The sequence below is a fragment of the Bos grunniens genome, chromosome 4, assembly GCF_055505025.1.
Source record: "Bos grunniens cultivar Pamir isolate PY7600 chromosome 4, Bosgru_T2T1.0, whole genome shotgun sequence".
Classification (NCBI taxonomy): Eukaryota; Metazoa; Chordata; class Mammalia; order Artiodactyla; family Bovidae; genus Bos; species Bos grunniens.
Window position 1 is genome coordinate 50,041,925 of NC_141168.1, and position 25,358 is coordinate 50,067,282.

At 42.0% G+C, this 25,358-nt stretch overlaps 1 long non-coding RNA gene across 2 annotated transcripts in view; it reads left to right on the forward strand.

The window, feature by feature from the left end:
• Window positions 1-13,971, forward strand: part of LOC147374089 (uncharacterized) — a 72,272-nt gene extending 58,301 nt beyond the window's left edge. For both annotated transcript variants that reach the window (XR_015163183.1, XR_015163184.1), the window contains exons 3-6: window positions 10,887-10,993; window positions 11,169-11,210; window positions 12,644-12,722; window positions 13,564-13,971. This is a non-coding gene — a long non-coding RNA (uncharacterized LOC147374089). The remainder of the gene's footprint in view (window positions 1-10,886; window positions 10,994-11,168; window positions 11,211-12,643; window positions 12,723-13,563) is intronic.
• The last annotated feature ends 11,387 nt before the right edge of the window (window positions 13,972-25,358 follow it).

The window sequence follows — 25,358 nt, forward strand, 5'->3', positions numbered from 1 at the left end:
TTTCTCACGGCTTTGTCCAATATCTTTTCATCATAAATAGAACAAATCTCAAGTCATCATATATTAAAATGTGTTGAAAAGACACCACTTTAGGAAGTTTGTGCTTACTGGGAGCAGCAATTTCTTTTATCACCAACCCTAGTTTGGCTTCTGATTGAGGTGGGGGCTGGGGGAACATGCCCCTACAAGTTCCTAAGGGCAGAAAACTGTGACAGAAGGAAATTCACTGGTCCCAAGCTCAGAAATCAGCCACATAAGCTGTGAGATGCCAAGCTTCTTTGCACTTGTCTGGCAACACTCACGGTATCGACAGACGTTTTCTTGGGGCTGACTCCTCCATTGCCATGCCCACTATTCTGCAAGTGTTGTCATGTTTGTTCTTCACAAACACCCTATAAGCTAGGTATTATTATTATCCCCATTTGAAAGATGGGGAAAATAAAGCTTAGGGGAGTTATTATTTGGAAGTAATTTTTCAAGTTATAGCCTCAATATTCCAGTTAACCCTTGTTTCTAGATTCAAACAATACCATATGGAACACTGCTGGTGGCGGAGAGTTCTTTCCCAGTGATAGGAACAGCCAAGAAAGGAGAGATTGTTATCTGCAGCAAAAAATGGGTTTCTCCCCTTAACCAAAAACTCCCCAACAAAGATCAAGTCAGTTCTGATGGAAAAAAATAAAATAAATTAATATTTGTTTAGAACGTGAGACATGAAACCTGCTTTAACCCAGTAGATTTGCAAAGGAGTTTTGAGTGCTTCTGTGACCTATTCCATCTTTCCCGGACCCCACCCTGTCCCTCAACAAAAACAAAATCAGAATAAAAATAAAAATATCTTCACTTTTTTCCTCAAGCAACAAACTTTTTTCTGGAACCTGTCTTCTCTGAAAGTTAAGCCCTCCCAAGGAGCATCTAAGATCTTGGACCCCTTCACAAAAAGCAATTGATGATTCAATTCCCACCCACACCCCCACCACCCTCTCCCCTTACCCCCACTCCCAGCTGCATTCCGTGGGCAGCTTTTTCTGTGGGGAGTCCCACCCACACTTGTGCTTTCTCTCAACTTCTCCCTCTTAGATGCCCTGCCTCAGAAAACCTCAACATTCAGCAGAAGGCAAATTTGAGTCCGGAGGGTTTTCTGAGAAGCTAACTATGACCCAGAAGCACATCAAAGAATCTGACATTTGCCCTCCACAGACCCTTCGTGCCCTTTCCAAAGAGCATCCACCCACTTTCTCTGATGATTAGTATTGATACTTAGTGAGCAGTCACAATGCAGCCCAAACAATGACAAACACAAAGGCTTCTTTACCTTCCACCCAGCGCCCAGTGTCCTGCAGATAAAAATAACAATGGCTGCCATTCACTGCACCCTTACCATGGTCCAGACCCTGTGCAAACCAACTGACATTCAATCTTCACAACAACTTAAATAAGTAAGAAGACATAGGCATCCCCACTTTGCAGATGGGCAAACCGACACTCAGAATCTTATCAAACTATTATAAGGATATGCTAAGAGCAGCAGGCTACAAACCCCAAGCTCTTATCTAGCATACAATAATTCCTCCTACTGCTTGGTAACTGTGCTTGGCAGAGAGAGAGGAAAATATGGCTTCAAGTGGCACTCATTTCCTGTTCAAGTTATCTCCCACCGTGTTTTGGTTGGACTGATAAATATTTTTTAAGGAGAATCAACAACACGGAAAAATCTTATGTGACTCTAAAAACTGTGTTGATAGTATGGTACTTGAAATTATTCTGCCTTTAGGCAAGCTTTGCAAACACTCTAGAAAGGGAAATGGAGAAGGCAGAGGCAGGGAGCACCAAGAAATGAATCATCAATGAAAATGCAGGTTTTTTCACAAAGTCATAACTATCTTTATAAAGTATAATAAAATAATTAAACAGCATGCAAGGTGGAATTCAAGGGAAGTTTTATTTTTCTTCTCTGTACTACAAATGCCTTCCAACATGCCATATTTCCAGGTCTGGGTAAGAGTGAGAAAAAGACCTTGCAGTGATCATTATAAGGCTAGATCTGCTCACTTTAAGTAAGTAGATTATTCTTCATTTTGACCTTGTTTCCTCCTTTTTTCCTAAGAAGGATGATGATAGAAAACGTTCATTTTCTTTTTCCCTTTTTAAAAATTGTCTTTATTTCACTAAGTAAAGAGTAGTTTGGTGAAATGAAGTTTATTTTCAAAAAAAAAAAAAACTTTAAAAAAACTTTGTCACTTAAGAAAGTCTTGGGCTAACTTTTTAATTTTTCTAATTTTTCATCTTAGCATGAACTGGTTTGTAAAACCTAATAAAAAGTTATTTTAAAAAAATAAGTTATAAATTTTTAGGGGAACCTCATATACATATCTCTCCTCTTTAGTATAACCTTATTTTTAATTTTGTTTTAATCTGTCCATTTCTGATTCTTTGTATCACTTACCATCACTGAAGAAGAGCATAGAAAAGCAAAGTGGTTTCTTGACAATGTTGAGAAATTCTAATGACAAGGGAATAATTAGATGCATCAATAGGTCAGATGAAATTTAACAAAGTAATATTTTAAAATTATTTTTATGAGGCCATAAAGACATTTATTTATTGGACAACAAAGGATTTTTTCCTCTGGTGCAGACCTGAAAATTTAAAAATATATACATGTATAATGCTACCAAAGTTTAGGCTACAGCAAATGATGCTATATATTTGATAAAAAAAAAAAAAAAATTTAAGCAGAGTATCTGGCCTCATGGAAGACAGCCTGACACTCAAGGAACAAAAGCTCTATTGTGAACAGACTCTATTTCAAGAGCAGACTGAGGGGGGGATTTGGCAAAATGTAGTTTAGGCTTAGACTAATTTCACATTCTAATGAGAATCTCCAGATAAAGCTGCTTTATAATGGCTACTAAGCAGTTGGCAGATTAACAAGATTCAGACCATACAGAGCAGGAATTAGTCATGTTTGTCATAAGACCATATGGCTAGAAAGAGACTGAGAGAGTTTGGTTTAGCCTGTCCTGGAGGTTTTCGGGAGGACAGCATACATAATTAAGAGCCCCAGACAAATCAGAATATTCCACAGCCTAGCAACCTTTGCACAGCGAAATCATGCAAGGTTCACAGGTAACCAACTTCCTGTAATTCCTTTTGGTGCTGGAAAAGTTTTGTAGCCAAAGAATTGGATCCTAGAGTTTGTGCTCATTCTCTCCTTCAGTCTTCAGAATTTATGCATTAAATGGAGGAAATATGGCAAAGAAAAGAACAGGACAGATTTTAGAGATGGTCTGTGTAATATGGGAGCCCCTAGCCACTTAAAATTCAGTGATGTTAGCCCCATTTTTAGTGCTCAATGGCCACATATGGCTGGTGGTGACCATACTGAACAGCACAGGTAGAGAACATTTCCATTATCATAAAAAGATCAGACAGCTCTGCTCTAGAGTCAAAGATCCTTCCCCCATAGACTTGAAATCCTCTCAACTTCTTTATCTGCACAATTAGGAGGCTATCTGTCTCACAAGAATGTTAGAATCCAACTGGAAGAATTCTCTGCAAGATATAAAACAAATAAATGTTAGCTATTTTGATAAGGATGATGATGATGAATGACTTCTATATAGGAAGCCATCATATAGTTAGAAATTATAGCAATCTCAGTCTTCACTCAGAGTGTACAGAATCTCAGGTTGTGAGATGTTTCCTCCAATCATATACTCTCTTTTTCCTCAAAGCTTCTTCTTCACTCCATAACTGGTGACAAAGAATTAAATCATGTAGAAGTGAAAAGTCCCCAGAATCCTATTTGAACTCTTAAGCTTAAAAAAAAAATCACACCAGACAGAATTCATATTTTACACCTAATTTATTTACCATTTCCTAAGCAATGGCACCCCACTCCAGTACTCTTGCCTGGAAAATCCCATGCACGGAGGAGCCTGGTAGGCTGCAGTCCATGCTAAGGGTCGGACACGACTGAGCAACTTCACTTTCATTTTTCACTTTCATGCATTGGAGAAGGAAATGGCAACCCACTCCAGTGTTCTTGCCTGGAGAATCCCAGGGACAGGGGAGCCTGGTGGGCTGCCGTCTATGGGGTCGCACAGAGTCGGACACGACTGAAGTGACTTAGCAGCAAGCTAATGTCCGCATCTCCGAGGAGCCTGTGGAAGTCTGAGGGTTGGGCAGAGCAGGGCAGATGGGGTAAGGGGGTATGTGGAGGGAAAGTGATGTTGAGTTATTACCATTATTATAAAAGTCTTCCAGGAAGACTTGTGTGTGTTTTACAGAATAAATCTTCTAGGCCACATATAAAGCATTGGTTCAGTCAAAAATTATATTAATTAAACTAATAATATTGTTTGGTGGAACTATACATGACTGCCATTTTTTGTAGGTCAAAAACAGTAAAATGCTGGCAACTGCATGTAGTACAATCTAATGCTTATCTCAGTTTGACCCATAGCATGGGGGTCAAGAGTTCCAGTGTTGGCAAACACACCTGGATTCAAATCTCCCTCTGCCACTTAACAACTGTGTCCCCGGAGAATTAATAGAATAATGGGAAAAATAAATGGAATTTGCAGATCAAATCTTCCAAATTCCTGGATCTATGAGAAAAGAAAAAGTGAAGACTTTTTTGCCTCAGAGTAGAAATGACAACCTACTCCAGTACTCTTCCCTGGAAAATTCCATGGACAGAGAAACCTGGTAGGCCACAGTCCATGGGGTCTCAGAGTCGGACACGACTAGGCAACTTCACTTCACTTTACTTCAGTGCTTTTAATTGGTCGATACCACCCCCTTCAGGCAATATTAATCTTGTAGGACAGAGACTAACAAAGGTAAGTAAGCAAAGGAGTTGGTGTAAGTAAGCAAAGGAGTTGTTGTACAGTAGCTAAGTCCTGTCCAACTCTGTGTGACCCCATGGACTGCAGTATGCCAGGCTTTCCTGTCCTTCACCATCTTACAGATTTTGCTCAAGCTCATATCCGTTGAGTCAGGCTCTTCAGTCCATGGAATTCTCCAGGCAAGAATACTGGAGTGGGTAGTCATTCTCCTCTCCAAAAGCTCTTTCCAACCCAGGATTGAACCCGTGTCTCCTGCATTGTAGGCGTATTCTTTACTGTCTCAGCCACCAGGGAAGCCCTATCCCCCACCCCACTCAAGGGAAGGAGAGCTCCTTAAAAAACAGACTTTTCCAAAAGCCTGTGCCCTTCATGCCATAGGCATGATAAAAACCTCAGGGTTGACTGAGACAATTGTGCATAAAAAGGTTCGTTGATAGTAGAAAGAAACAGCCTTAACTGCTGCAAAAGCCAGAAACAAAGGTACATAAAAAAATAAAACAGCAGAACTGTTAAGAGACTTTGGTTTTGACTTTCTCAGTGGCCTGACAGCTTCATCTTATTACAATAATGTTTCGAATTATTAGTTGAGAAAACAACAACATGGATGTATTGCATCATCAGGGTATTTCTGTTTAAACAACAATCAAACTAGCTATAGTACAGGCCTTTATCTGACCAAGGAGGCCAGGCTGCTGCCTCCAGTTCCCCTTGCCCATTACAGCCACAAAGGAGACCTGGGAGCAGATGCCAGGGTAAGTGGCAGCACCAGGAGGGGAAGGTCAAGCCAGGCTGTTGCAATGAGGGTAGAAAGAACAGTAGTGAAGACACGGAAGCCAAATAACCAAAAGGAGAAACTGAAGAACCAAAAAAAAAACAAAGAACCTGAGAGCAAAAAGAGCAGAGCAGACCATCAAAAAAGGGGCTAGAGGAATTCTGAAGACAAAATTCCTGGGGTGGGTTTTACACAAGTGAGCATGGGTCTATGCAGACAAGCAGGATGCACTTAAAGGGACCAGAGAGGAACTTCTTTGTCCAGAAAACTCTCCCATATAGAATAGTTGTTGTTCAGTCGCTAAGTCATGTCCAACTCTTTGTGACCCCATGAACTGCAGCATGCCAGGCTTCCCTCTGCTTCACTATCTCCTGGAATTTGCCCAAACTCATATCCATTGACTCCAGCAGGGCATTTGCCCTGGCCCCCAGGCGGCACCTTGACTGACACCTGGCAGCAGGTAAAAGTTCACATGCTCAACGAGGATCAGCGGTGGGACAGCCAGGGCGCCAGGCATGTCGTCCAGCTACATGGAGCAGCTGAAGGGCATGTTCCTGCGAATCAGGCCTGACAAAACATGGTTCTCTGGAGAAGGGAATGGCAAACCGCTTCAGTATTCTTGCCGGGAGAACCCCATGTAGGATGCCGCTCCTCAAATCATAAGTGAATTCCAGTTTACTACAAGAAATGAAAACATATTCTCAATTTTGAACAATAGCCTAATTGTACCTTGAAACAGCATTACTGTGACGGTATAAGGAAAAGAGCATAAGACTGAGATTTGACAAATGAGTCATTTGGCTCAGCGGCTATTAGCTCTGTGCCCAAGGACATGTGGGCACAAATCTCTGTGAACTAGTTTCCTCGTCTTAAAAGAGGAACAATAATGGCGCCTTCACAGTGTGTGGTGAAGGAGTGTGGTGAGATCGAAAGAGCGCGGTCAGTATCTGGTACTTAGTGCGCATGCGTGCTCGTCTCTCAGTTGTGTCTGACTCTTTGAGACCCACGAACCATAGCCTCCCAGTCTCCTTTGTCTGTGGCATTTTCCAGGCAAAAATACTGCAGAAGGTTGCCATTTCCTACTCTAGGGGATCTTCCTGACCCAGGGATGGAACTGTGTCTCTTGCATCTCCTGCATTGGCTGGTGGATTCTTTACTACGGCACCATCTGAGAAGACCACCTGGTACTTAGAAGGCACTCAAATATTAGATGGCTTCTCTGTAGCGATAACGATTTACTAGCAGCAAAATCAATGGTTTCTGGATTTATTTTCTCTCTTATGCTTGGTCAGTTACACCCCCTTTATACCTGCTGGACAAATGTTCTTTCCTGAGAAGCCTGCTGTTTATTCTTCCAAAGCAATGTGAATGGCAGTCTCCACTTGGAGACTTAGAATGAATGCATGCGTGCTAACTCACTTCAGTTGTGTCCGACTCTTTTGAGACCCTAAAGACTCTAGCCTGCCAGGATCCTCTCGGATTCTCCAGGCAAGAATACTGGAGTGAGTTGCCATGCCCTCCTTCAGGGGATCTTTCCCACTTAGAATGAATGCTGCTGCTGCTCTTAAGTCACTTCAGTTGTGTCCGACTCTATGCGACCCCATAGACAGCAGCCCACCAGGCTCCCCTGTCCCTGGGATTCTCCAGGCAAGAACACTGGAGTGGGTTGCCATTTCCTTCTCCAATGCATGAAAATGAAAAGTGAAAGTGAAGTCGCTCAGTCGTGTCCGACTCTTAGCGACCCCATGGACTGCAGCCTACCAGGCTCCTCCGTGCATGGGATTTTCCAGGCAAGAGTACTGGAGTACTGCCATTGCCCGAGCCTTAATCTGAGTCTTAGTTCTGGTAATATCCTATAGCAGAATGTCAACACTGGAAGGTTTCATTGTCAGCTGATCGTGGCAAGAGAAAAAGAATCTTCAAAAAGCAAGCGGAACCTCCCCCACACCTGCCATGAAAACAAAACACTGAAGCCCAAAGCCCTGTCTCCCAGCATGAGCAGCTGCTCGGGGCCCGGCACTTGGCCTGGCAGCTACTTAACCTTCCAGCAGAGCTCATGATGGGTCCCTTCCCGCCCCTGGTCTCCAAACTTATCAGGCGCAGACATCTGCAGCCTGGTCTTTGGGGACCACCCAGAGGGCAGACAGAGAGCCCTGGGGCTCCCCGAGAATTTGCAGAAAGGTCAAGAGTCACTTGCTCTGACCAGTTCACTGAAAGCATCTCAGGGAGACCCGGAGGAAAGGTCACCTTACGATAGTGACAGGGCACAGCTTGAGGGGGAAAAAGAGGAGAAGGCAGAAGAATTTCTTTCTTAAGTAGCAAAAAGTCCATCTGTTTCTGGCTCAGCTTAGACTTTCGAGTCTGATTTTTATTTCAATGGCATTTCCTTGGCTTTTCCAATTCATGTCTAAATCACAAAATGTGTCCATTGTGCACTTCTGGGCTTGCGTATATGTGCCACGGAGCACAACGCTGGAAATACTTTTTCTCACTTCATTAAACATTGCTTTAAAACAGCATCCAAATGTCTGCTCCCCTCCGCAAGTTGAGAGGGGATTGTGTTACTCCCCCCACCCCAATGGGAACAGAAGGAACGCCAAAGTCACAAGCTGTGATGTTTAATATTTTTCAATTTTGCATGTTAGACTTTTCGATTTAATCATGGAGACAGGCTGGTCAGCCCAGCCTCTAGGTAGAAGTGCCCACATCGTGTTGGGGACATGCCATTCACTTTGCAATGCTTCCAGCCTCACTGTAGCAGCTGAAACTGGCCTAACTACCCCCCCAACCCCCACCCCACCCTACCCCCGGACCCCCCAGGAGCCCTCTCTACTTCACTGAGTGAGGTGCTGACTCCATCTCCCACAGGCAGGCCAGGACACATTCTGCTGACTTAAGAAGATGCCACGTAAATTAGAACTCATGTAACCATATGGTTCAAACCTGCGGGTCATATTTTATACACGAATGACTATGACAGGCGGTATTTTTGTGCTGACAAGTTGTATTTCATCCATGTTTACTTAGAATTCCATGCTATCATTAAAAGCTGAGCAACAGAACTTTATCATATTTGTATGCAAAAGTTTGATTGAGTTTCCTTCTTATTAAAAAGAAGAAAAAGTAATCGCCCAGGCAGCTTTTGCTTCCTCCTTAACTTACTATCCATGTGTTGGGTGGTGGGTTCAGATGTCCTGACAACAGGAATTTAAAAGGAGTCCTAGAGTCCTGCCTTCCAGATTGACCAGTCTTGAATGTGCCAAACAGTCATCTTATTTGGGTTCTCAAAATAGAAATTGCATCAGTGTACCAACCACCCAATGCTGGACAACCTCTGGATGTTTGCACACACAGAACCAGTTGACACAACCTTCTTGCTTCTACTTCCTCTAAAGTGGTAAATAAGAGAATCTTCAATGCAGTGATTAGTAAACTCCAAAGCCCTTTCATTGAGAAAGGAAACAATAAAATACCAGTTGGATCATCCTACAGCCTCCGCTTCTTAGAAGACAAGACCTAGAAAAATACCTCTCAAGTTTACTAGAATTCTGATTCAGTAATTTTCTTTCAATGGACATGTGTCCTTCCATTTGAAAGATAATATTTATTACTACCCAAAAGAGAAAGATGCAAAAAATACAAAGCATAATTTCCTATCATCCCATACTCAAGGACAAGCACCATTAACATTATGTTGTATTTCCTTATAGTCTTTTCTGCATGCCTATTTATTGTAACGTGTGTGTGTGTTAAAAGGGATGATTGATAGCTGTGTTCAGTTCTAACTTAGAACAGATTCAAATACAGCTTTACATATACAAATTCTCATTTAACATTTTAACCCAGGGAGCATTTCTACATGATTATAAACTTCTCATAAATACTTATTTTTAATGGCTGCAAAATAAGGAATGCATTTTAAACATACAATTTCTAACTCTATTAGGTGCTGTGGGCCATAAATGTAGGAAACAAAAACTAAATGTACATTCTTCTGAGGGCAGTGACTTTTGTCTCTTTGTATTCTGGGCAGTAACCCTGGTACTTAGACTAATGCCTGTTCCATGATACGGGTCCTTTACTGAATAAGAAGAAGCATGGGGGACTTTGTGGAGTCCTAGAGACCACAAGGACCCTCTCTCTCAGCACTGTGCCCTGCTTTGCCATTAACTCACTCTTTATGGTGGTTGACAAGTAGCTACTCTGTTTGTACTTTGATTACTTCTATGATATGTTGCTAAGACACAAGTAAGAGTAAATACATGATTCATAAAAATAGCAATAGTTTTTTTTTAAGCACCTGTTTCTCATTTAACTCCCTCACAAGCATATTTTGATAACTACAAGGAAATCTAAGAATGCTTCAAATTGTTTCTCAAGTTCTTTTAAAAATTAGGAAATATGTAAGTTACAATAAAGCCGTCTCTGTGTGTCTCTGATCCCCAAATATCGAAATATGTTGGACACTGGGTAAACAAATAAGAAATGAATTTAGTTTAACACAAAAATAAATTATAAAAGATATATTACTTTGTTTAGCTAAAAGTTTTGATGCCCAAGAAAGCAAGTCAAGTCCTGCCCTGGAAGTAGTTGTGTAATGTTCTGGTAAAAGTGGTGTCTAGCTAGGATCTAGGGTCTCATCCCCAAGAATGAAGGCAAGATCAGTGATTCAACCCAAGAGCCAGAATGGGATTCATGGAAAATTTCAAATATCAGTTGGGCAGAGTTGAAAGGATATTTTCTGAAATGCTTATATTTAGTGGAAGGACCCCATGAGCAAAAATACCCCTATTTTGTTTATCTGGGCTTCCCTGGTGGCTCAGATGGTAAAGAATCCACCTGCAATGCAGGAGACTTGGGATTGATCCCTGGGTCTGATCCCTGGATCAGGAAGATCCCCTGGAGAAGGGAATGGCTATCTATTCTAGTATTCTTGCAGGAGAATTCCATGGACAGAGGAGCCTGGCGCTAGGAGCCACCATTGAACTTAGCCTTGTATTATACAGAGTAATTCTTAGTATATTGTATGAATGTACTGTCCTACTTTTTTTCTTTTTTGGCTCTTCCAAAACCTAAAGATATATATACCCTTATTAATGTCCATAGACCTACTGTATGAGCTCAATTTGACTTTTAAAACAAATATAATATGGGCAAGGAAATATAATATATAATTTAAACACAAAAAATATAATATAATGTGGGCAAGAAAAATATTAAAATTTTAAAACATTGTCATTACCATTAACCTCTTCTATCAGCTCTGTTCCAGGGAAAGATGTGAGGACATACATTGCCAGTCTCTCTTCTCTCCCAGCCCAGAGCAAGACTTCCCACAGCAGAGGGAGTTTCTGAGGCTACAGCAAAGGTGAATAAGAGGTTGAAAGATGGAACCCCTCCAGGAAGGCTGAAGAAGTGGGGAGATGTGATGTGATAAAGAAAAGGAGACAGAAAAATTTTTGAGTTTAAAAATTTATCTTTAATTATGTGGAAGGATGTTGATGTAAGAGAGTGACCTCTTTTTCCCATCTCTTTTGGGGCAGGTCAAAAGAAAATGGACTTAAGCTGCAGCAGAGCGGGTTTAGGTAAGACAGAAAAAGGAATTTCCTGAATGTGGAGATCGTTAAAAACTGGAATGAGTTACTAAGGGAGTCTGTGGACACTCTTCCTCTGGGGAACATTTAAAAATAAGATAAATTTTCATCTGTCAGGGAGGGTTTAGAAGTAATCCAACCAGAAGGCCTCTCAAAGCATTTTCCAGCCCTATAACCTGAAGGCCAAATTCCCTCCAATTTTATTTCTACAGTTAACTAGACATGAGATGGATGCCTGAAGCGGAATTCAGAGTTTCAGATACAGCAACTAAAGCCTATTGCCTTTTGTTCTATAATAAGACACCACTTTGCATAAAAGACTAAAGTCGTAATCCTTCCTGGAAACCATATCAAGAAAAACATTCACAATCCAAAACTTGGCAAATTAGCTATTGCTTAGACACCTTCACTCTCATTCTCAAGAATACAAAATACCGTGCCCTCCTCTATGCCCTTTTGTTCCCTTTGGTCTTCCGAGCACACCTCTCCAGCTTTTAAGTTTATCTTTCCCAGACAGTCATTCCAAATATTCCATTTTACAACTAGTCAGTTTCTCCAAACAGTCTTTCGAAACCTAACCAAATATTTTCCCAGCAATTATTTGGCTAAGTTTCAATCTGAGATATACCAAGCTAAAAAACAAGTTTGCATTGTGAAAAATTCTACTCAGGCGCATTCCTTTCTTTTCATTTTTCCCGAGTTTTTAATCAAGCAAATCGGTGGATTTACACATGCCCTCTGAAGATGGAATATCCTGACACTGCCGAGTGCTCATATAACACTCTCTCCTGTGATTTTCCAACTTTGATTGAGTTCCATGGTTTGCCTTTCTTTTAAATGCTTCAAGTCTCCTTTGTTTCAGGGATTTTAAAGGGAACTGATCACCAAGCCCTCCTCCTGTGATCACTGGTACTCCCTCCTCTTCATTCTTAGCTTCACCTTTTTTTTCCCTTCAGTTTTTCCCACCTCTTTCTTATCCCCTTATGCCAAAGCACTTGTCAAAAGTTCCCTGGAGTTCTGCAGTCCCTTTGTGCAGCATGATCTCTCTGAAATCAAGTGAAGAAATGTAATTCAGTTTAGGTAAGAAAAGGAGAGAATGGACAGTGGAAAAGGAGAAGAGAGAGGGTTTCAGCCACTCTGAACATCTAGACCAGAAGCTTTCTCGTAGTCATCTCTTAAGTAGAGAGAGAAAGGTTCTCAAAGAACACATTTGGTATGTGTCATGGCAGGATTGGGGCCAAAAGAGATATATGACCTTCTAAAAAGACAACATGAATTTATTCATAGGTTGTGAATTAAAGTAGATATCATATAACTCACAATATTCATGACACCATCAAATGTCTGCTTCACTTCTGGTTCTAAATTAAGGTGACCATATTATAATAATCAAAATAAAATCATCATTATTTTCACTTCTACAGAATCTTGCTGGAGAACTTGGAGTCTTGGTGGGGAGTGGCATCACTTTAGTCTTTACACACCATGAGGAAAGTAAAAGAGGTGTGTTCTTTTCTTGTATTTATGTGGGGGGAACCAGGAACAGCCTGATGACATAATCCACCAAGGGTGGCCAAAGTCATCACAAGGTATATAAGTATCCGTACATAATATATTCTTCACCAGGGTCCCTGTTAGAATAAAATTTATTTGTATAGCTAAATAGGTGGTAAGGTTTTTTTTTTTTTAATGTGTTCATAAAAACATACTAAATTGAGCTGATGAGTAACATCCTTCAAATAATGAAATGCATCATTAAATATTTAACACACTGAGAGAAGCTTGATCAATAGCAGCCTGTCTTCTTGGCAATAGTTGCTTTCATCAGCCTCTCCAAGTCTACAAGCCCAAGGCTCTATCCAAGTTTACCTGGAGAGCTAACCACACACCACCTCTCTGCTCCCCCACCCTACCATCCTCTTCAAACTACTCAGAGTTCAACCCTCCCTTCTCAGATGGAGATGCCAATGGGGTTAGGGATAGGGGTAGAAATGGGAAAATCATAAAGGATCCTTTGGATTCATTCCACCTCCAGGGACCTACACCCTTCTGGACACTCTTTACTGGACACTCAGGGGGAAAATAAACTGTACTAGAATATTGCATGTTGGATGGTGAACACAGCTCAGTTAAGTGGCAGTCCAGTCCTTCATGGAACAACCCCTGGACTAACCATAGCTTTGCCCCCTGAATCGCTGAGAAATTAACATGAACACAGTTCCTCCTTCTGGCGCACCACTTCCTTGCCCCCATTCGTCCAACCACCACATTCACTATTTTAGACAAGAATCTTTCTTTTCACACGTGATTTGATCTTTGCCTTAAACCTTTTGCCTTATGACAGCCACCTGGTTCTGTCTTGGTCCTGCTACACCCCGAGATGGGAAGAGTCCAGCATCCCTGCCCACAGAAGCATGCAGATAGATGGGTCACGGAGATTCTCCCAAAGCTTGGGTACCACAGAGCATCAGGTTCTCTGCTAAAACTTCCAGCAACAGAATGAAACAAATCACCCCTTTGAACAAAAAGCTCCAAAACTAGAGGGAAGAGAAAATGAAAGCTGCAGATCTCTGTAAATTATATATTATCTGTGCCTGGAATGCCCACAGGGGTCATGAATTCAGAGACCCCAACAGCAACAACAAACCAATATCTGACACCTTATGTTCCTAACTCGTTACAGCTCTGGGAGTGAAAGGATGGAGAGAAAACCAACAAACAAGCTGCAAATAAATTATTCAAAAGAGGGAAAGCTTTCATTATTTTCTTGAGTTTTTCTTGAGGTTTTCCCAATAGTTTCAAAACTGGCAGAAAGAGAAGTCCTGTCTCCTAAATTATCCATTGAATTCTAATTATCTCTGGTCTGGGATTGAAAGGGTTCTTTGTGCTTTTATGAACTGGACTGAAAAGCACAGACTCTCTCAATCTTAACCTTTCTTTTCTTTCTGAAATGTTATAAAGAAAAACAATATGAAGATTTAAATCACATATCAACTGATTAAGAAAGAGATTAGCTGTTTTATTTTAACTTAGCCTTTCAAATTAATGAAAACTCTGTTCTTTACATTGAATTGGGAAAATGTTTTGGGAAAAAGTGTTGGCCCTTCTCTCATACCTAAAATCTGACTATATTCTCTCACACTTTATTCAAAGACGGTTGCCATTGTGCTATATTGAACTGTGTTGTGCTGTGCTTAGTCACTCAGTAATGTCCAACTCTTTGCGACCCCATGGACTGGGGCCTGCCAGGCTCCTCTGTCCATGGGATTCTCCAGGCAAGAATACTGGAGTGAGTTGCCATGTCCCCTCCAAAGGATCTTCCCAACCCAGGGATCAAACCCAGGTCTCCTGCATTGCGGGCAGATTCTTTACTGTCTGAGCCACCAGAGAATCCCATATTGAACTGAGCTGGTGCTGGACCAATTCTAGGTCTATAATGAATGTGTAGATCTACCACATTAGCTATGAACTCAGTAAGACGCCATGCTCATCCTCATACCCACACCTTCTCATTTATAGTGAGTGTTCAATAAAGCCTGGTGGTCTGTGTGAACAAATGAATGGACAATCATGTCTAAGTCACTAAGGTTTTCTCCCTCTCCCCCCACTCCATATCAGTCTTCACTGAGAATTACTCCTCGTCCATTTTCTTCCCCTAAGACATGTTAGTAATCAAAGGAATGCACCGTACTTTGAGAGTCCTACACATTCTGTTTCTTATTTTATCTGAGAAAGAATGTACTAAAGAATCCTCCCCACCGCATGTGGATTGAATTTCCATTCTCTTCTCCTCATTTCCACCTTTCTTTTATTTCTGTCTCCATCAGAGCACAGCACTCAATATGCTACAGAAATAATTTTCTGCTGAATGAGGTTCGGCCATAAGTCAAGGGCAGATTTATTAAGGCCCCGGCACAGCCTGTTCCCCAGCTTACCGTCAACATGACAGTTTAAATCTTTGATCACTCTTACACGTAACCCCTTCAGTGCTGAGCAGTCCACTACATAAGCAATAGCCACTCCTGGCATGTGAATGGTGTTGAAAATGGTTTTGAGCCCCACAGACAGGATGTCATCATCAGGACCCAGGGGGTCGGGACCTTCCACAGATGGTCAAGGTATCTCCCCTCCAATGCTCTCTACCACCTGTCTCTGCTTCCAGAAGTTCACTTCATTGTCACTGCAGCCAGGCCCTATCATCTACTGCTTCCTAGGGAGCCAGGAACACTCCACTGAGGTTCATGTCCCCTGAATAGCAGTTATATTTAGTGCATTAGTTGGGGGTCCTATGAGAGACCCTGTTTGGTTTTCGTTTCTGCTTTTTAATTTTACTTTTCTGTGACTTATCAAACATCTGGCACCACATCAACCAGTCGTTTAAAAAAAGACGCTTGGTTTCCCTGATGGCTCAGAGGTTAAAGCATCTGCCTGCAATGCAGGAGACCTGGGTTCGATCCCTGGATCAGGAAGATCCCTTGGAGAAGGAAATGGCAACCCACTCCGGTATTCTTGCCTGGAGAATCCCATGGACGGATAAGCCTGGTGGGCTACAGTTCATGGGGTTGCAAAGAGTCAGACACGACTGAGTGACTTAACTTTAACTAACTTAACTTGGATCAGTCAGGTGGTGAGGTTATATGGTGCTCCAATGCTTACTTTTGTATGTAGTTGAATGTCTTCACATATTACATTTTGAGCACTTTGGTTACACACACACATACTTTCCCTTCACAAAACAGCCCTGGAAGGGACCACTAAGAAATTAAGCTACTTGCACAAGTTCAAAGGCTCCTGGGAAAGGCTCCTCCATTCATGCTAACCTGAATGTCAGGTCATCAGGTATACATACCCTTGTTTCAGATCTTTGATCTACATTTGCCCCATGGATTCTTCCCAAACAGAGGAGGGGTATTGTTATTCCTCTCACGTGGGTAGCCCTTCACACATATCAACATTTTATTCATGCTTATCTCAGTAGAGTCTCACCTTAATTTCTACAAGTGGAGGTTACTGTCATCATTTTACACATGAGAAAATCTGAGTTATTCTGAGTGACATACAAATGTAGGTAGCAGACTAAGACCTTACACACAGATCTTCATTGGAGGCATAATCTCCTCATAAATAACATATTAAGAAATTACCACAATGCCAAATAGCTTTGAGGGAAGGTTAGGAATAAAATGGCTTCCCTGCTAGCTCAGCTGGTAAAGAATCCACCTGCAATGCAGGAGACCCCAGTTCAATCCCTGGGTTGGGACTATCCACTGGAGAAGGGATAGGCTGCCCACTCCTGTATTCTTGGGCCTTCCTTATAGCTCAGATTGTAAAGAATTCTGCCTGCAATGTGGGAGACATGGGTTCGAGCCCTGGATTGGGAAGATTTCCCTGGCGAAGGGAATGACTATCCACTCCTGTATTCCTGCCTGGAGAATTCTGTCCCAAAGAGTTGGACACGACTGAGTGACTTTAGCTTTTATGAATAAAATATCCTATTTTAAAATATATGCACAAATTCACACTACACAAAAAGGTATGAAAAGGATAGGAAAAAATGATGCAAATATCCCAAAGCTAATCGTGCTGTCATTTGGGTGTATGTATCCTTCCAGCCTCTTTTCTACAAAAAGATGTTGTTTTTTCAAGATCAGATGCTGGTCCATATTATTGAAATCATCTCACAAAGCCTCCTTGAGTGTATACCAACAGGAAGGATGGATTCAACACTAAGTAAAGGGGGGTTGTTTTGGCGAATGCATAAACTCAACCATTATGTTTCTTTCTTAAAAAGCAGTTTACCAACGTAGTCTTGAGTTAACATTCAAGATTTCTCTTCCCTCTTTTAACTGTTAATACAGAGGGCAGAGCCTGGCAAACCCCTTTTGAATGATGCAGGAAATGTTTGCAGGCAAAATGTAAGATGTGGAATAAAGACATAAATTACATGTAGAAAATATACATTATAGGTGATGGAAAGATTCAGTCAGGGCACAATGGTCCGTCAATGTTTTCGCAGGAAGGGGTAGGCCCTCCAAGTCTCTGTTAAAGGGCTCCCTAACTTCCCTTGGTGGGAAATAAAGAGTGGCAGGAATTGAGGTGGGGAACAGGCAGGGAGGAAGAGATAATATCTAAAGGAAGCTTCCAGGAATGGAGAGACTCTTATGAAGAGAAGCAGAAAACTGTGTTCAAACAGAACAAACACAATCATCATGCACTCATCAACCACAGTATGAGGTTATGTTCCTATAAACTTGCAGTGATTTCTAGAAAAATAAAAATTCTCAGAAACCTGCCATGGAGTGGCATGATCAGAAAGGAGCTGGCCAGCAAAGCTTAGATAGGTGATACACGTTCTGTTTTTGTTTAGATAAACAGAGTTCCTGCCCACGCCCCAGTTGTTGCCAGAGACAAGAGAAATAAGAATCCATTTTTCTTTCAGCAGAAGATTAACTGTGCATCCACTGACTTGAGGGTTAGTATGGTCCTTGGGGCCTCACAAACTCTGCTCCAAAGAAGAAAAAGAAAACAATACAGAAAGTACACAAAGAGCTGAGCAGAGTGAAATCTGCAGGAACCAGCTCGGTGTGGTCAGGAGATATAATGAAACATTTATCAATACCCAGAAAGTTGAGTGCTCTTGAAAGATCTTAAGTGTTTCCTCCCCAGGGTGACTCCCATAAGACAATGTGCTCCTGTTGGGATCTCATACTGACCCTGAGGAAACAGCCCCAGTCCCTTCACTCTCTCCTCACGCTAACACTTAGGTGTGTCAAGGGCTGCCTTGGTCTCCTGGCAAGTCCTCGGTGGTTACTAACAATTGCACTACAACACCATCCACCCAGCTCACTTATGGGAATATGGAATATTTTCATTTTCCACTAAGTAAGCTGGCAGATCTTCCTAGCAGAGACATGTACATGCCTCCCTTATTGATAACATCTATTCATCTTCTTGGATCATTTTACTTAGATGTAGCAATGATTTCAGGCAGGCATTTCTCTTGGAATTATGGGATATTTGTTCATATCTACTAACATAGACAACATTTTTTAATCTACATGCTTTAATGTGTCATTATAATAGTATTGGTCTGCTGCTGCTGCTGCTAAGTCGCTTCAGTCATGTCCAACTCTGTGCGACCCCACAGACGGCAGCCCACCAGGCTCCTCTGTCCCTGGGACCCTCCAAAGGCAAGAATACTGGGGTGGGTTGCCATTTCCTTCTCCAATGCATGCATGCATGCTAAGTCACTTCAGTCGTGTCCGACTCTGTGCGACCCTATGGACAGCAGCCCACCAGGCTCCTCTGTCCACGGGATTCTCCAGGCAAGAATACTGGAGTGGGTTGCCATTTCCTTCTCCAAGTATTGGTCTACTATTCCTTAAAGTTAAGTATTTCAAAAAAATATTTGTGATTGAATTTGGGCCCATGAACTCTTATTTATGAAAAGAAGTTGGCTATAAATGATACACTTGAAAAGCCACTTTCTCAACATTTCCTCCAAAACACCTTAAGAGCCACAGTCAAAGTATGACAGCCACATTGAAACACTGAGGATAACTGACAGGTTTTTGTGCACGTGTATTTTTTTCCTCCCAGGCTCCAAAGTCTCTGAGCCTTTGGAGCCTCCAGGGACAATGACTCTGGTTTAATAACTGTGAAAAGCTATTGAACTAGCAATAAAAAATATTCTCCACAATGGAACAATATGATACTTAACAACAGCCAGCATTCCTGCCAATCACAGGACATTCACGAAAAAGTGACTAGAGTTCCTTTAGCAACAGGACTGCCCCCTTGTAAAATCTGAGTGCACAAGCAAGAGGGTTTGGCAAAGCCAAAGGGCTCCACAGCTGCATACCATGATTTAGACTGCATTCAACTGCTGTATTTATGTAAGCCCAGAAGAAAAACATCTCTCCTGTTTGAAGAAGATAAGTTAAAGCATTAGAGTTGCATGTTAGTGACCATGGCCTCTACCACGTGCATTTTTACTTTTAAGTCCATCAGACATAAATTAGAGCACATATTCTATAGGTCCACTAAGACATCCCCAGCGTTCTTTATGTTGATGGGCAGGTTTGGCAAAATAGTCACTCTGAAAGAAGGTGATTTTTTTCTTTTAAGTAAAAGGAAGAAGCAGGACAAAAACGATGCCTCATCTTAAACAAATAAGAAAAGAAGGTAAATGCTGTTTGCTCAGAACTGGGAAGTGCTCCCTTTCCGGGAAGTCATTAGGCTCCAGCGAGTAGCCAAAGGCAGGTGAACCTAATGACCACTCCAAGAAGGTGAAGAACCATGCTCTCTCAACAAGGAATCCTTTTTCTACATGAGATCAGCTGACAGCCTGATTTTGGCAAACTGCCAGGCTCTGGCTCTGTTTTTTTAAGTGCACATTACATGGAGGAGAACTGGTGAGCAAATACCCCAAAGTTAAGATATTTAGGAAAAATCACCATACCAGACTGCTGCACCACATCTAGAAACCTAAATCAAAACAAATGGACAGAAGAAGCATGAACAGTCATTTCAAATGCCACCAAATGGGAGAACCCAGTTACACGGAGGTAGAAGTCATAACAAAACTTTTGTTACTTTTTGGCTGTGTCGCATTACTTATTCTTCAGCCTCTGCTTAGTATGAGTTTGGATTTGATGAAACACAGATAAAATTTTAAGTTGGTTGTTTTCCAAACAAAGGGGATGAAAAGAGAAAATTCTCCTGGGGACAGGGTGAACTGGCATAAGACATTGAAAAGGCATAATGTGTTCAATATTTTCCTTGACCTTTGACTCTTTGAGCTGAAGTAGGACAGTTCCACAAGGGTTCTGAGAAAGTTTGCCAAAGGAGGGATTCTAGGAACCATAGTGACAGAGCTCTTCTCTGAATGTGACACTATCCAGGTTATTCATAGATTGTACATGGTGTGCTTCACTGATGAAATCTTCCCCGCAAATGACTAATCTCTTCGCTAGTTTGTGGAGTGAGGCCCACACTCTAGCAATGGTTTCTTTGTAAGCTGTAAGTCCCTCGTGAGTCTCTAGTCTCCCCAAGAAGCCTCCTGTTTCCTCCATCCTAACTTCCTCACAGCACCCTCATACCTGCATAGAGCAGAGTCTCAATAAACGGTGACTGACAGTCCAGCTCTCCTTCTCAATAGCTGAAGATGCTGTTGCCTTAATCACATGAAATCACTTTTTTCATAGGTCAAAATAATCAAACATTGGCAACTTCATAGCTAAACCCAATACTTACTATCCCTGTAGTATTAGCTACTTCATTTATTCCATGAACATTTCCTAAGAGGCACTGTGTACTCACCATGTAGCTAAACTTTGCTTAAAAATGAGGGAAGAACTGCGTGCATTAAAGAGATTGCCAAAGCCAAGTAGTTAGTTGAAGAATAGTTAAACCTAGTCGGTTAGTCAGTCACCACTCCATTGTAAGAGAAAGAAACCCAGCATAAACAACCAGAAGCATAATGTAGCTCACAAGCTGGGAAGATAAAGAGGGAATTATTTTTAGGCATAGGTACTCAAGTAATAGCAACATTCTTTTTGTCTGTATTTCTCTTTCCTTCCCTCCCCCCAACCTCCTCCACTTCTTCCCCTTCCCTCCTTCTCCTTCTTCTTCCTCCTCCTCCTTCTCCCCCCTCCCCATCTCTCTACCTGTCTCTCTCTTTTTATATGTTGCCCTCATTCTTTCTTATCATAGGATACCTTTATATACAAAAGCAAGAGGCCCTAAATCTGTCCGAGGGCCACAAACTATCTTGGAAAGACATGACTGACATTAGTTAGGTCACCTGCTCAAGCCTTGGCCCAATCCCAGTGGAAAGGAAAACTGGATTCAGCCAGGTTTAGGTCATGGGCTTACCTCTCAGGTCCTATGTTATAGGCTGAATATCCATGTCCTTTGAAAATACATGTGTTGAAACCCTACCCCAATCTGACACTGTTAGCAGGTGGGCCTTGGGGAGGTAATTAGGATTAGATGAGGTCATGGGGGTGGAGCCCTCCAATTGGGATTAGTGCTCTAAAAGAGTCAGGAGAGAGCTTCCTCTTTCTGTTCTCCACTGTGTGAGGACACAAGAAGTAAGTCAGCAGCCAGCAGCCCACACTCTACTGTGCTGGCATCCTGATCTCAGACTCCCCCGCTTCAGAACTGTGAGAAAAAAAATTCTGCTGTTTATAAGTCACCCAGTTCTGTGCCCTTTTATTACAGTAGCCTGAATAGACTGCGATAGCCAAGGATGAGGTTCAGTGATTAACAACCCACCAGAGCCATCTAGGATAAAGAAGCAATTTCCCAACGGAAAGAGAAAGGGAGCAGACAAGACCACTGATGCCTAATATTACCTTTCCAGTCCATCCCCATGTGCCCACCATCCTATCTGAGAACGCTAAAACAATTCACTTGCTGATTTACAACTATGTCCTCACTACTTCTTGAGACTGAAAGACCAAACCACTGCTTACTCTAATTTGAACCCCACCCTCCCCCACCCCCAGCAACAGGTTGTTTGGGCAGAGCGCTTCCTGTCAGGGGTGGAAGTTAGTGCTATGAGAGTTAGTGCATCCTTTGGCTATGCCAAATGGCTTTGGTCTCCACACGAGCCAGTTAGTTCTGACCTGCATCATGCCTGTGGACTATTCTGCGGCCAGGTCAAACACAGTCAAGGTTCAAAATCAGGCATTCCTTATTCCACATTTGCCAAACACAGGTGGGGAGGGGAGCATCCATGCAAACCCACCACACCCAGGCAAACCTGCAAGAGGTGAGAGCCAGACAGCAGGCTGGGCTGATTTCTAAAACAAGACAAAAATGATAGATGCTTCAAAATTGACTTGTGGAGGACAAAAGTTATCAGAAATTGAAGTTAAAATAGTTTGATTCTGCTGGTTTTCTTGTTTCACATTAATAGGTACACAGGAGATTCTTTATAGGAAAGAAGACCAATGATTAAAGGCATACATAGATGATTAACGAATACTAACTCAGTTAAACTGAATTAAATTAAGGGTTGTCTGACCTATCACTGAATTGGCTAGTATGCAGAGCTGGTGAACCTTGCTGAAAGAAAAATGGCAGATCTGGCAGCAATTAGAAAGCAGTGGGCACAGCATCCCAGCAGAATCTGACTGTGGTTGATACCCTGAGGCTATGACTGCATCCACCATATGAGATGGCCTGAGAACACCCCAGGCTGGGCCGCGGGAGGGGGTCTGGGTTTTAAGAATGCCCTCACTGAGCAGTCATACTCTTGAGTGCCCTGCTAAGAGGCCTTCTCCAGTTTCAAGACTATTTTCTTAACAGATGAGGCCACTTTAATATCCTGCCATGGCACTTAGCAGTGAAGATCAAGAGCAGCCTGGGGGAGACCCAAGACAGGTTTAATGAGACCAGTGCCAAACATCTTGAAAGAATACAACCCTTAAAGTTCAGGCCCAGCACTTTGGAGATTGCAGAGCAAGAAGAATCCACAAGGGGCCTTCCCTGGCGGTCCAGTGGTTAAGAATACTCTAGTTCAATCCCTGGTCAGGGAACTAAGAGCCCACAAGCCACAACTAGAGAGTCTGTGCACTTCAATGAAAGACCCTGCATGACACAATGAAGACCTGATGCAGCCAAATAAATAATAAATAAAATTTTTAAAAAAGAAGAAGAATGCACAGGGATTCAGAGGGCAAGGTGCCATCCTGGAATCCTCAGGAATCCTTCCCTTCCAGGTGAGTTGCTCACCAGAGAGCTTTTTCTGGAAGGTTTTAAAAACCCACTCACTTACCAGAAATTCACTGCTGCCAGCCTTGTTGTTGCTAATCAGTCACTAAGTTGTGTCCAACTCTTGTGACCCCGTGGACTATAGCACGCCATGCTTCTCTGTCCTTTACTATCCCCTGGAGTTTACTCAGACTCATGTCCAGTGAGTCAGTGGTGCCATCCAACTATCTTATCCTCTGTTGTCCCCTTGTCCTACTGCCTTCAATCTTTCCCAGCATTAGGGTTTTTTCCAATGAGTTGGTTCTTTGCATCAGACGGCCAAAATATTGGAGCTTCAGCATCAGTCCTTCCAATGAATATTCAGGGTTGATTTCCTTTAGGATTGACTGGTTTGATCACCTTGTTCTCCAAGGCACTCTCAAGAGTCTTCTCCAGCACCACAATTCAAAAGCATCAATTCTTTGACACTCAGTCTTCTTTATCTCACATCCTTACATGACTACTGGAAAAACCATAGCCTTGGGCCACTTTACATACCAACAGAACAACGAATTGGATGAATGGTGGTGGGAGGACATGCAGGATGCTACTGTTAATGATGAAGAATGCTCTTCCTAACTGGTTGAAACTACCCCTTGAATTATTAACATAGGCTGCAAACAGTAGAACAAAATAATAATAAGTCATAACCTTACATGGGACTTATGATGTGCCAGATGCAGTTCTAAGGGCTTTCTGTACATGGACTTCACCCTATGAAGTGTGTACTATTATCACCCCTATTTTATAGACAAGGATCACACTTAGTAAGTGGCAGGACCAACTTTTGAAAACAGGCAGTTCATCACCAGAGGCCATACTCTTAATTGCTATAACCACTACCCCATTCAGGGGATTTTTGTCTTTTTAAACAAGCATATGCATAGAAAAGGCTTCCCAGGTGGCTCAGTGGTTTAAAAAATCCACCTGCCAATGCAGGAGAGGTGGTTTTGATCCCTGTGTCGGGAAGATCCCCTGGAGAAGGAAATGGTAATCCAATCCAGTATTCTCACCTGGGAAATCCCATGAATAGAGGAGCCTGGTTGGCTATAGTCCATGGGGTCGCAAAGAGTTGGACAAGACTTAGCAACTAAACAACAATGTATATAGAAGGTATGTGAAATGCACCTAGCATATACTGTTCTTATTATACCAATAATATATCTAGTCAGCATGCTATAATCAATAATTATCATTACTGGGATTATAATTTTAAATCACTAACGGGAAAGGTGATCTGATTTGACTAAAAATCATATAAGAACTGATGACAAAGGAATTGGACCTGAAGGTTGCCAAGGTTCTGAGCCTGTTTCCAGCCTTGAGTCACTGATGGACTGATTCACAAACTCATGCCTTGTTTCCCCCAGCCCTGCCTGTACAGACAACTCCACCGGCTTTTTGGTAATCTTGTTTTGAGATCTTCAAATGAAACTCCAGGAGTGCTTTATTGCAGAATTGGCACTTAAGTTGCTGAATGTTAAAACAGTAAAACTTTTTTCAAAGGAATTTCAAACCTAAATCAGTCAAAAAAAAAAAAAATTAGAATGAATTTAGCATTATTAATCAGACTTTCAAATGTGGCTTTTGGTTGCTTCTGTATACAACTCTAGGAAGGAAATTGTGTCCCTTATAGCATCCATCCAAGATAAAAAGTTTAGCAGTCGTCTGAATGAAAACCCAGCTGGATATATGTTTAACAAGCAGCATTTTAAGTATGAAGGCTGAGAGATGTATTACGACCAATATGTGAATGTCGTATCCACCCACCATCAAACCACAGGACTGACTGCAATTGGAACTGAGTAGACATGAGGTTTTGGTTAGATGTGGGCACAAGCAAACCAACTCTGAGGTGTCAGCACTGGGTGACAGGAGCAGGACTTATCAACAAGCTGCTATCTCCCTCTCATCACCCACCAACTAGAAAATGTGCAGGAAAGATAAAAACTGTTTGCTCCTAATTGTGCTTTAATAGACTAAATTTGGGGACTACTGGAGCAACAAGTAGGATTTGGTTCATTTTTGGTTTGAGGCTTGTGTATGTATTTATTTGCTTTTTTTTTTTTTTGGCATGCAGGATCCTAGTTCCCCAACCAGGAATTGAACCTGAACCCCCTTCACTGGAAGTGCATAGCCTTAATCACTGGACCACTAAGGAAGAGCAACTTTCTGAGTGTCACCTATGGAGAATTTGAAGGAATGGAGTCTTCCCTAAAAAATTGTCAAAAATGGTAAGCCTTTGCTTGCAAGTTTTCCTGTAGCCGTTAATTTTAAAAACAGAAGCCATGGCCTCTTTTTTCAGTCTCAGGCATAAAGAAAAAACTGTTTCCCTTGTGTAGACACCTCCTGTGTTCCCAGCAGTACCCCAGACGTGAT